General features: G+C 43.7%; 1 protein-coding gene across 2 annotated transcripts in view; it reads right to left on the bottom strand.

The window, feature by feature from the left end:
• The window catches only part of OXR1 (oxidation resistance 1), a 494800-nt gene extending 484037 nt beyond the window's left edge, over positions 1 to 10763 (bottom strand). For both annotated transcript variants that reach the window (XM_037803208.1, XM_037803211.1), the window contains exon 1: positions 10648 to 10763. The gene's annotated coding sequence lies outside the window, so the exon portion shown is untranslated. The remainder of the gene's footprint in view (positions 1 to 10647) is intronic.
• Between the last annotated feature and the right edge of the window lie 1471 nt (positions 10764 to 12234).

The following is a 12234-nucleotide window of genomic DNA, read 5'->3' as shown; positions in this document are numbered from 1 at the left end:
AAACAGACCTCCTCAACCAGTATAGTCTATATTCCTGGCCACTGAGCCTGATGGTAGAACAGGCTCTTTACTTGATTAGATTCAATGAGATATAAGGGGATGTTTGCTGGAATTTCTGGGAAGAGCAACTTCCTCTTTCCTCTGAAACACTGTGAAAAGAGAATCCTTTCGACTAGCCTGGAACCTGGAAGTATGCAGCCCTGCAAGCTGCCAGCAGCCATTGTAGAACCCATAGGGGAGAGTGTCGAGAACAGAGCCAACATTTAGGAAGTGGAGCTAAGAAATGGCAACTAACAAACAAGGAATTGGCCACATGATTTGAGCCCTTAATCAATTATACCTGGAGTCAGATATAGTCTCCTCCTCTACTCAATGACACAAGTCATGAAGTTTCTCAAGGCAGTGGAAATCAGGCATTCTCTTTTGACAGTGAAATAACCTGAAGTGATTCAAGCATAGATGATCACTTTTTGAAGGGGTAGCTGAAGTGTGGTGGAATCAGTAGTGTACAAGGCAAAGGGTATCAGGCACCATGCTAAGATCATTACTTTCTTATCTCACTTATATATCACAAAAAATACTATTTTTTTAAAAAAATTATTGTGGTAACATATATACAACACAAAATTTCCCATTTTAACCACTTTCATATACACAAATCACTGATATTGATTACATTTACAATATTTTGCTACCATCACCCCCATCCATTGCCAAAACTTTTTCATCACCCAAAACAGAAACTCTGTACCCATTAAGCAATAACTCACCATTGTGACACGCTACCCTACCCCACTCCCAGCCCCTGGTAGCATGTAATCCACTTTCTGTCTCTATGTATTTGCTTATTGTAGGTATTTTGAATAAGTGAAATCATACAATATTTGTCCTTTTGTGTCTGGCTTATTTCACTCAACATGTTATCCTCAAGGTTCATCCATGTTGTAGCATATACCATAGCTTCATCCCTTTTTATAGGTGAGTAATATTCCACCGTATGTATATACCACATTTTGTTTATTCATTCATCTGTTGATGAACACTTGGGTTATTTATACCTTTTGACTCTTGTGAATAATGCTGCTATGAACACTGGTATAAAAATAACTGTTTGAGTTCCTGTCTTCAATTCTTTTGGGGTATTTACCCATATGTGAAATTGCTGGGACAACTGGTAATTCTACGTTTAACTTTTGAGGAACTGTCAAACAAAAATACTAATTTGGCAAATATGATTTTCAAAAGGTAGAAGTTGGAAAGTCAAGGAATTTGCCTGGGTTTTTATAGCTAGTAACTGAAGGATAGGGTTTTGAATTCAAGTTTGAGTCTAAAGGGAATGCAGTTTGAAAGACGCCATCAGTCCTGGTTTCTGATTTAAGTTTTTCATTATTTCAGCTTATTATAAGTCAGCTGCAACAAACTGCAAATGAGACAACATACATAATATACTTTGCAAGCAGCAAAGGCCTCTAACACAGGGTAGTTTTTTTAATACTTATATTGAATCTGAAACTCTTTCAGAAATCACAATGTCAACAATGAATGGATTTTTAAAAAGCTATTAATTTATCAGGCATTTGATGCTGAAGGACTACAGAATGTTTAGCAGGATTGATTGTATAGATCCAGAAATAGATAGCATAATACTGTGTGATAGTAGCACAGTATTGTAAGTACACCGAACAAAGATGCCTGTGAGTAAAGCTGAAAGAGGTGGGATAGGAGAAGGTAAAGATAGATGATAAAGACTAGGACTGTATAACTTGGCAAAAACTGGAGTGGCCAATGACTGTTACTAAATGTACAAATATAAAAACGTTTTTGCATGTGGGAGAGCAAATGAATGTCAACCATGAAGAGTCTTGAAAAAGGGATGATATTTGGGAAAAAACAAAAACAAAGCAAACTGGAGTCTATGGTCAACAGCAACATTGTAATATGCTTCCAATAAATGTAACAAAGGCAATATACCAATGCTAAGTGTGTATCAGAGGGGGATATAGGGGAGGGATATGGGATTCTTGGTAGTGGTGTTGTTTTCTGTCCTTACTATTATATTGTATTGTATGACATGTTATTTTTCTTTTTATCATCTTTTTTATTACTTGCTAGAAAAACAAACAAACTTTTTCTCTGGTAGTAATCAGTATGTTCAAGTGCTGATTGTGGTGATAAATGTACAACTTTATGATAATACCATGAATGACTGTACATTATGGATAAATATATGGTATGTGAATATAACTTTATAAAATTGTAGGAAAAAATATATATAGGAGTAAAAGTGTTGGAGAAAACACTACTGTTGATGAGCAGGCGGAATGGTGTAGCTTTCTGAAGGTCAGTGTGGCGGTTCCACAAAAAGCTAAGTATGTGGGGCCATAAGGTCCTACAACCTCATTATGGGGTATGTCATTGGTAGATCTGAGAGCAGAGACATGAATGGACATTTGCACACTGGTGTTCATGGAGCAGTATTCATGGTTTGTAATGGGTGGAGGTGGCCTAAGGGTACACAGACTGAGGAACAGAATGGTGAACTGTGGTGTATGCATACAATGGAATATTGAGCAACTAGGAGAAGGGGTGAAGCTGTGAGACATGCAATGAGGTGAATGGATCCTGTACACAGCATCCTGAGTGAAGTATACCAGAAATAAAGGCAAACACTATAATGCCTCATCAATATGGACTAACTACAATGTGTAAACTCAGAATTGAATCTTAGAACACAGTCTAAGAGGGGAACAATTATCATAATGGTCCCTAGATTATAAGCTCTTACAGCAGTCAAATCTATTCCTGAATTGTAATGGCTATCTCCGAACTTTGAGATGCTGATCCCTTAGTGTATAACCTGATTGGTCTCTGGAACACTGGGTATCTCTGTGACACCTGAAACTCAGAACTAGAGCTTGGCAGACATGAATGTCAGTATTAGCGCATACAGCAACTGCTAAAAAAAAAAAAAAAAAAAGCTGAAAAAGAGTCCAAAGAGTCCAGACTTCAATTAGTGATATGAATGAAGCAGATCTGGTTAAGACTAGGGCAAACTGGGCCAAAGGGTAAAGGTAGAAACTGACTGTGCTTTAAAACTTCAACTTGCATGTGAGATCAAGGGAAGAGATGTCTATTTGGTGCAGGATTTCTATTTTCTAAACAGTATAACTCTACAGTCAGTTTGTTCAAACACCACAATTACATGGAACTTGGAATAGGAAGTGAGATATGGCATGTCTGTATAGGTTAGAGTGAAAATAGCAATGCATCCCAAAGTAATCTGGGCAGAGAATAAAAATATGCATTAGGGGCCCCCCTGAGGAGCTGGGGGAGGATGTGGAGGTGTTGGACTTCCTTACTTGGATTGTTGCTGATGTTCTCACAAACATTAGGACTGGTGGTTTGATGTGCTGAACCCTCTATCATGGGACTTGCCTTTATGAAGCTCGTTACTGCAAAGGAGAACCTAAACTTGCATATAATTGTGCCTAAGAGTCTCCCCCTGAGTGCCTCTTTGTTGCTCAGATGTGGCCCTTTCTCTCTCTAACTAAGCCACCTCAGCAGGTGAACTCACTGCCCTCCCCCATACGTGGGACCCGACTCCCAGGGGTGTAAATCTCCCTGGCAACACAGGATATGACTCCTGGGGATGAATCTGGACCCGGCATAGTGGGATTGAGAATATCTTCTTGACCAAAAGGGGGATGCAAAATGAAACAAAATAAAGTTTCAGTGGCTGAGAGATTTCAAATGGAGTCAAGAGGTCACTCTGGTGGACATTCTTATGCACTATATAGATAACACCTCTTAGGTTTTAATGTACTGGAATAGCTAGAAGCAAATACCTTAAACTATCAAACTCCAACCCAGTAGTCTGGACTCCTGAAGACGATTGTATAACAATGTAGCTTACAAGGGATGACAGTGTGACTGTGAAAACCTTGTGGATCACACTCCCTTAATCTAGTGTATGGATGGATGCGTAGAAGAATGGGAACAAAAACTAAATGAAAAATAGGGTGGGATGGGAGGATGGTTTGGGTGTTCTTTTTTACTTTTTTTTTTTAATTCTTATTCTGATTCTTTTTGATGTAAGAAAAATGTGCAAAAATAGATTGGGTTGATGAATGCATAACTATATGACAGTACTGTGAACAGTTTATTGTACAACATGGATGACTGTATGTTATGTAAATATATATTAATAAAACTGAACTTAATTTAAAAAAAAGCTATTAATTTAATAACAGCCAATCTTCAATTTGCTGTTGATCAATGAACATCACCAAGGTGACCGGCATTACTCACAGTAGCAATTTTTGTGCTTTAAAATTTTAAACCAAACAGAAAAAATAGCCATATCTCATTATCTAAAGTCTGACTTATGTTCATTCTGCTGGGATGGGAGGTGGGGGTGGGGGTACTTGATTATTCAAATGAACACCTGAGTTGAACTAGTGTACAAACTCAGAGACCCATCAATGACCTTTTTGCCTATGGAAGACCTGGAATATAACAGCTGAAAAGAGAGCTTCTTGAGCTGAATAGGCATTTAAAAATAAACAGAAGAAACAAGGATTTAACCAAGAAAAATGAGAGCTTTTAAGATGGAGAGGGTTTGGATGTAGAGTCTCAAAAATATAAACTCAGCTAGAGATGAGGCAGCATGACTGTCGACCTTACGCTAAACACTTCATAATCCTGAATCTCCAAGCCCTCATGAGTGAAAAGAGGACATCAGACTACTCTTCCAACCCTATGATCCAAACCTGTGATTCTTTTCCATTTCATTTTGTTCACCAAGGCCCCTTCTGATGACAATCTCCCCTCTGCCCACCCCCCTACTTCCTGGACAAAAGACATTAAAATTCCAGCAGTACATATAAGCACTACCACCAGTGGCACTATTTAGTAGGTTCCCCTGCTTTAAAAATATTTTCTTCAATCCTGTAATCAATTCTACAGGAAAAATATAATTATCTATTTTAAAGATGAGGAAACTGAAGTTCCATGAAGTTAAGAAAAAAAAATCATCCAAAGTCACAACACTACTAAGTAGCAGTGCCAGGATTTAACTTCAAAGCTCATGATATTCCCCAATACACTGTGCCTCTTTCCTTGTAAATGAAGGTTAGTATGGATCGCCAATCAGTCTTTTCCAAATGAACTGATTCTCAAGCCTGGTTACACTTGGGTTAAAATAAAATTGTTAAAATCTGGCTTCATAATTCAGAAGGCTGAGGTCTGCCCTGTTCAGCATGGTTCCAGACCAAGGTCCAGCAATATGTGTGTCCTTGTGTAAAACAGCCTGCTGTGAAAACCCATAACTGTGCTGCCAATGACAACAGCACCTCTCTCTTACCTTCCCTCCGCAAAAGGATCGAGACAACTCTAAATAACAAAATTACAAGGGACTGTAATACTTAGCCCAGTATTCAGATTCCAAACAACAACACATAATGAATTTCCAGAGTAAGAAGAGAAGAACTATTTCTAAAGGAGTCTGAAAGCCTCAGGATATGTTCTGGGCTATCTGTTTCTCAAGATGAATAAACATTTTTACACAAAAGTAAAGCCTTCTACAATCAAGGTTGCCTTTTCTCAAACATTGTTATTGCTCATCTTCAAAAAAATAAACTAAAATGAAATGTAAAACTCTTTGCCTTTGCTATAGCATAAATTTGAAAATCTTGAATTTTTGGTGTCATTGTTGCATTCAGCAAGAGCAGCATAGAGGTCTGATAAAATTCTCACCTTTAATGGATGATAATTAATAGGTCACAGTGACAGCGAGTTTGTTTATAAGTAACGAGCTGACATATTATTTCATTTTCCCCCAAGTATGTGTACTCCAATGGTTTAAATCATAAGTATCACCTAGCACCCAAAACAACAAAAACATTCAGCTTTGTAACCTTTATATGTGTTTCCTCAAGATGGTGATGTAACATTCTCCGTCTTTGAGAGTGTGTTCAAAATCTTTGTTGCAAACATCATCAGGACAGAACTAATATGAAAATTCTGCTTCACTCTAACCACCAATACTAGCCCTCCCACTGCCTTCTACCTCTATGGCTATCAGATGTGTAAAAGGGCACACATTCATTCAACAAGTATCTGCAGGGAAGAAAACCATGTCTCCCTGCTCAGATGTCAAATCAATAACCATTTCCGAAAGAGAGGAAAGGGAGACAAAGACTGACCCCTTTAACCTCAAATCTCTTACTCCCTCCTTGTCTAGTCTGAAGTTCTGTTTTCCTCAGCTCTTTCACTATTCCCTTGAGAAAGAGGAAGCCCTCCTAACAGCAAGAATATGCAATCGAACATACAAGTGAACAACGTAATGCAGCAAAGACTCAAGCAGAGAAAATGAGGCTGCTTTTGTGAAAAACAAGGACTCTCCCCACTGCCTTTTGCCCAGAGAGAGACACAAATCTGTTTCACCTGGAAGCAGGAAAGAGCTGTTTGTGTTTGTACACACAGGAGAAAGGGAGGAGTTGCTGGGTGCCCCAGAGAAGGACTATGAAGTCTCTGCTGCTGCACAAATCCCTGGGGGACAGTAATGGCCAAGGGTGGAGGGAACAGTTATTAGAACAAGAAGGGAAGTAAGCAGCCCTAATGATCATCCCTTCAGAATGAATTCTGAAATAAATCAACAAACAAAACAATGGGTGTGGGGAGTGGGCGACAGAGGGAATAGGAGCAATGACCAAATCTCTTTAGTTTCTCTAATTCTCAGTGCCATCATGACAAAGCTTTTTACCTAGTGCTTTCTTTGAGTTCCTCCATACAGGCGCTATTAGAACAGTGCACAGATCTGATTACATTTATGAGTATAAGCTATTGTTCTCTCTAGGCAATGTATTGTGCTACAGGCTAGAAAGGCTTGTTGTTTCTCAAAACATGCCATGCTATCAATTTAAAACTGAAACTAAATACATGGAAATTATACAAGATTCTTTCCTTCTGGTTGTAGAACTCTACAAATACTTAAGTTTCATTTTGGAATATTTCATGAGGCTTCTAATAAACATTCACCTAACATTTTTCTCTAATTCTGCTCAACCTCTCTCTAAATAAAGACTATACACAGTTGTAATTTTAATTAATTTTAAAATTAAAACTATTTTTAAAAGTAAATACCAAACATTGACAAAACTGTGGCAGAACAATTTTAACTTGCTGTCATCAAGTTAAAATTCCCAATGTATTCGAGAATATTTTTTAAAGGCTGAAAAGTTCTGATGGGAAGAAATCTGGTTAATTTCATAAAAACAAGTGTTTTTGAACATGAAACCATTTTTGCAAAGAAAGTCTCTTAATATTAACTGGTCTTGATTTTCAAGATGTACTCTCAATGGGAATATTTGAAAGCATCCTAAACGTGGCTGCTTTTAATCCTCATCATGCCTTGTTCTAAGCCAGAGTTTCTCAACTTCAGCACTACAGACATTTTGGACTTGAGGATTCTTTATTGAGGGGGGCTGTCCAGTGTATTGCAGAATGTTTAGCAGCATCCCCGGCCTTTACCCAGGAGATGCCAGTAGCATCTCCTTCAAGTTGTGACAATGACAAGTGTCTCTATATATTGCCAACGTCTCAGGGAAGGGGGGATAGGGGGCAAAATTGCCTCGGGTTGAGAATCACTGTTCTAAGGTTCTAAGCCCATCAAGATCCATCTCTAAGGCAAACAAAAGAAGTGATTTCTCTTCTTCCACTTTGACATCTCTTATCTTTCATTCTTGTTTATCATCAAGCCATTTCACCATCTTTGTTTTTTTAAGCCTTTACCTTGGCACAGCAAAGAAGATTCCATTGACCCACTGACCATTTTCTAAGGCATACCAGGGCTTTGGGAACAATCTTACAGGAAAACTACTGTCAAATTAGGCTTCCACTTAAATACTAGGAACCAGCATGAGGGCATAATCCTTTGTATTTCAAGTGCAGAAGGTGAGAGGTAGGGAGTGAGATTTTTTCATTTCCCATTAAATTTAGCATTCTATATATGAAGCTTTTACTTTCACACACTCACAAGATCTTCAAGTGCCTAAAATATTGGCTTTACTTGACACCTCCATCAATTTGCCCAGCCCACTCTCCTCCCTGTCCCCCAAAACAAAACAAAAGCCTAAGCACAAGCAGATGTATCAGGTTATATTTTATTTGAACAGCATTTTTGGAAAGAACAGAATTAATGTCTAAAACAATCACTTATTTTGCCTTTACCACATATTCAATGGAAAAAAGCATAGTCATAGAAACAGAAAATGACAGCAGAAGTCATTTTCTTCAAACTTTTCACCTTCCAGATGTCCAGAACAATGGACATATTTCAAAGGGTATATTTCAACAGTTACTGTGCTAAAAACTGGGCCAGCCACTGTCACATGGAATAAGCAGGCATGTGCTGGCCACTAGAAGCTTGATGTCCTTTCTGCTGGGTATCTCCACGGATCAGCACCACCCTGCAAGACAACCCATTGTGGTCCTCAACACTTCTTTGGAGTTCTCACTTTCATTGATCTGAGTTTGCCTCCTGAAATTTGGATATCTAGAGATCAGCTCTCTCAGATTTTGGCCCACAGTATGGTTCTCACACCCCTTCTTTGGGTCCTTTCACGGATGGCACAAGTTGCCAGGGTCACCTTCACCCTCACTTTCCCACATCGGGTCAAGTGTCTCTTAAAATTGGCACCAAGGACAGAACACAGCAAGCCAGATGGAATCTAAGAAAGCAGCAGCCACAGTGACACAGTCTACCACCCACACGCCGGTTTCTGACGCTATACTTTGTAGATGCACCTTCCTTCCCTTCTTGTGGTTGGTGAAATACTTGCAGGTAAAAGTGGTGTTTTTGCATAATGATTTTGGATGAGATGCTTGTTTATTCCCCTGATCAGGTATTCTCCTTTTTAAGTCACATGTACATGAGGAGGAGGGGAGAGCGCGGGGAGGTTCGCCCCCCTGGGGAACCCAACACTGGAGATTCCGACTGAAAGCTGGTCACTCCGCCGGGCATCTCAGCTCTGCTGGCCCTTTGGCCATAGCTCTTCCCCTGTCCGCGGCGCCCGGCATCACCGCGTCTCCTGCAGGGGCAGCAGAGAGACCCGCGGACCCCCTGAGGCACGCCTCGGGGAAGACCCGCGGATTCGCCGAGCCCCGGTAACCACCATGACTTCCAGGATTCCCTTCTGGAAAGGGAGCCCATGTGGGAGCAGCCGGAACGGCAGCATTCTCCGATGTCGAATCAGAGCACGAGACCCGCGTCAGGTTTGGGGTGGGGTGGTTGGGAGCCGGGGGAGAGTTAAGAGAGGAGCATCACTGGGCGAGCAAAGAATGTGACCCTGAGGAAAGGGAGCAAAGAGACAGAGAAAAAAACGCTTCTCTTAATCCTCTTCCCGGCCGCCGGTGAAGCCTTGGATCTCCTTGTCATGGAGACTGACTGTCGCAACTCTCGAGACCCCAGACCGGCAACCCACACCCGCACATCCACGCGCCCCGCCGCGAATCGCACACTGCAGACTTCTGCAGGAGCTCCCGGCCGAAAACACCGCACTCCTGGGCGAAATCACGATTCCAGTAGGCTGGAACAGTCCAACCCCCTTCCTGACACACACATTCAGAACCCACATTCCACCCCGAGGGTGCCGGAAGCACTCCAGGGAAGTCCGGCATCCCCCACCTCACCTCCCTCCGCAATTGACTACCTTTTCTGCTCCCTAAGGTCTGTCCATATCTCCTACAAGCTCGCCTACAGCAAGCCGCGCTGTGGTCAAACCAAGCAGGAGATTGAGGAGTCTGGAATGCAAGTAGACCTCGGGGAGCTGCTACTAAATCACTATTCAGAGGCCCCGTTCCACGTTCCTATCCCTGCACAGCTCCCCTCCTCCCCTTCACCGAAATCCCTCAGCGATTTTCCAACCGGCACTTCCAGGCCACTTTCTACATCCATTTCACCCTCCTCTTTCCAGCCGGTTCCCAACTTGTGGCCTTGTGTACTCCCTTCGAGGGAGTACGACCAGGATCCAAAGCTGCCTCGTTCCATCATTATACCGCCCAAGCCTTGTACTGATTCCCCAAATTATCTGAGTCTACTCGTCTCCCGGATCCCGCTGTTCCTTCCACTGGCGTCCTCTGTTCTAGTTCAAATATGCTTTCCAAGCGCTCCACTTTCCATCCTTCTTCCTTCCCGCCGGTCTGGTCAGGACGCGCTCGCCCTCTGCTCTGCCCCCTACACGGAGTTCTCACGCCGCTCCCATTCCACCACTTGTGAAACCGTTTCCCCTCTGCGGCTGTCCCCTGCAGAGCGCCCGCGCCCAAAACCCATCGTCCCAACCCGCACCAGCCCGCTCCGGGCCTGCTGGGTCCCCTCCTTCGCCGCGCGGTCCTTCCCTCTCCCCAGGTCCGCCCCTTCTCCCCAGTTCTGCTCTCTTGTTTTGCCTGTCAACCCCCGACTCCCACCCCGCCCGCGACTCCCAGTGGCTACCCGCTTTCAAATTGGCCAAGCGGCTCGGAGAGGCACGGGACGCAGGCAGCAGCGACCAGCCGGCTCTCCAGGCGCCAATCGCGCCTCCCCGCCTGTCAACCTGGGCTCTCCCGGGTGCCAAGCCTTCGCCCCACAGCCCAGCATCATCACAAACTTACTTGCGGGTCGCCAGGAGGGGGCTGCGGCGAGCGGCCCGGCCCCGCGGCGGCGAGTGCGCCCCTCTCGGCGGGGCTGGGCGGCGCGGCGCTGGCGCTGCGCTCCTGCGGCCGCGCGGTGAATGGGCTCAGCCTGACGCAGCCTGGCTCTGCCCCCGCCGCCGCCGAAGCTGCCGGGCGCTTCCACACATGCTCAGTTTCCGGACCTGCCCGCGTGGAAGCTACCAAGTGCGGGCAGTGGCGGGGGAGACTGAAAGGATGAGCCGCGGCGCGAGGCGGAGGCTACCATGACCAACAGACTGGGGGGGGGGGGCCGACGTCGCTAAAAATAGCTCCCGCGGAAGCCACCGTCAGGTCTCAAAGTGTCCCCGCGCATGTCCCCACCCCAAGTGCTCGGGAATGTCCACTCACAGGCGCGGCGGAGACGGGAGCACGCGTCCTGCTGGTTCTTGACTGCAATTCAGTCCCACCCCAGGGAAACGGCGTTTCGCTGAGCTGCATCCGTGCGTTTCGCTGGACGGAAGCGAGAGCTTGTCTGGGCATCCGGCTCCCCTGCCGGGCGGCTCTAATTTTGGGTTGTCGACCAAAGAAACGAAGGAAAGTTGGGTTAAAGCGATGAAAAAGCTCCTCTGCAGCAACGAATATTTGCTCTGACTTACGAAAAATAAAAGTTTGAAAGAAAAAAGGAGGAGAGAAAGGCTTCGTCTGATAGTCCAGAGATGGGGCAAAGGGGTGGCTCTGGAAAGAGCTTCCTTTAGACTTCGCAGCGTGTTTGGCACGCCTCATTCCACAGGGTTTTGTAGTTACTTCGTTGACAACCACCCTGACCTCGGTGATTTTTAATCTGAACTGTGAATTAATTTTCCCATGTTCAACCTCCACCACCACCACCACCACCAGTCAACACGGTTTTAAATGGCAAAAAGCAAAGGGCGCAAACTGGGGATGGGACCTGTTTTGAGACTGAGGAACGAGGGGCAGGGGTCGGTCCTGTAGCCGAGTTCGGACTGGAGTCTCCTGGCTGAGAGGTGTCCTAGGCCTCCTGAGCGACCAACGGACTCTCCAGGCCTAAAGGCCCCTCAGAGCCGTCGCCACTGCAAATTAGCCATTTCTCCCCTATTAATTTTCAATATTTTCTACCCTAATTCTGGACTATTTATTTAAAAAAGAAAGCTTATCTCCTTTAGAGTGAGAGGTACAAATGCTGCCTAGGTAAAATTCCAGTCTTATTTCATTCACCCATCACCGCCAACACATGAGGGAATTATTGTTATCGTTAGACCAATGAGGAGGTTGAAGTTCAGAAACTAATTATCTCTTGCATGGTATAATGCAGTGTTGAACCCAGCATCTGCCAGACTACAAACTTACATGGTTTCTGCATAACCTACCACCCCAAAACAATAGCTTTACCTAAGGTAAGCGCTCAAGGATTTGAGGGGTCGTTCTCTATGGAAAACCGATAATTGATAAAAGCCCGTTACAATGTTCTCCATTATTTTTCCCCTGATTTCTTTCTGGTCATTTATAACAGCTTTTGCATGTTGAAAGTAACTGTTTCTTTTTTGTTCATCCATTTAGAAAGTATTT

The sequence above is a fragment of the Choloepus didactylus genome, chromosome 14 (genome assembly GCF_015220235.1).
Source record: "Choloepus didactylus isolate mChoDid1 chromosome 14, mChoDid1.pri, whole genome shotgun sequence".
Lineage (NCBI taxonomy): Eukaryota > Metazoa > Chordata > Mammalia > Pilosa > Megalonychidae > Choloepus > Choloepus didactylus.
This window is presented reverse-complemented; position numbering and strand designations above follow the sequence as displayed.